The following is a 331-nucleotide window of genomic DNA, read 5'->3' on the forward strand; positions in this document are numbered from 1 at the left end:
GACATGGGGGTGGGGTTCCCAGGCTGGCCCCACCTCCAGCCCGTGGTCCTTGGCGTGCGGTGCGCCAATCTCCACTGCAGCCAGCTGCTCCAGCGTCAGACGCTTGACATAGAAGTGGGTCACGACGCACCGATCGGACACTGTACGCGAGCTACGGTGGTCGGCGCGCTCCACGCGGAAGGCGGCCGCAGCGTCGCCCAGCTCCTCGCCCAGCTCGCGGTTCAGCCCATCCTCCAGGCTTTCGTTCTGCAACGTCACGAAACCGCCGGGGAAGCCCAGGCGCCCGTCGAAGCGCATCTGCATCTGCGGGAAAAGGGAGCGGGGATTGCCC

The 331-nt window shown here is 67.7% G+C and overlaps 1 pseudogene; it reads right to left on the reverse strand.

Moving 5' to 3' along the window:
* Positions 1–3: 3 nt before the first annotated feature.
* LOC105310484 lies at positions 4–323 on the reverse strand (annotated as a pseudogene).
* Positions 324–331: the final 8 nt, after the last annotated feature.

This window comes from Pteropus vampyrus, unplaced genomic scaffold (genome assembly GCF_000151845.1).
Source record: "Pteropus vampyrus isolate Shadow unplaced genomic scaffold, Pvam_2.0 Scaffold4491, whole genome shotgun sequence".
Classification (NCBI taxonomy): Eukaryota; Metazoa; Chordata; class Mammalia; order Chiroptera; family Pteropodidae; genus Pteropus; species Pteropus vampyrus.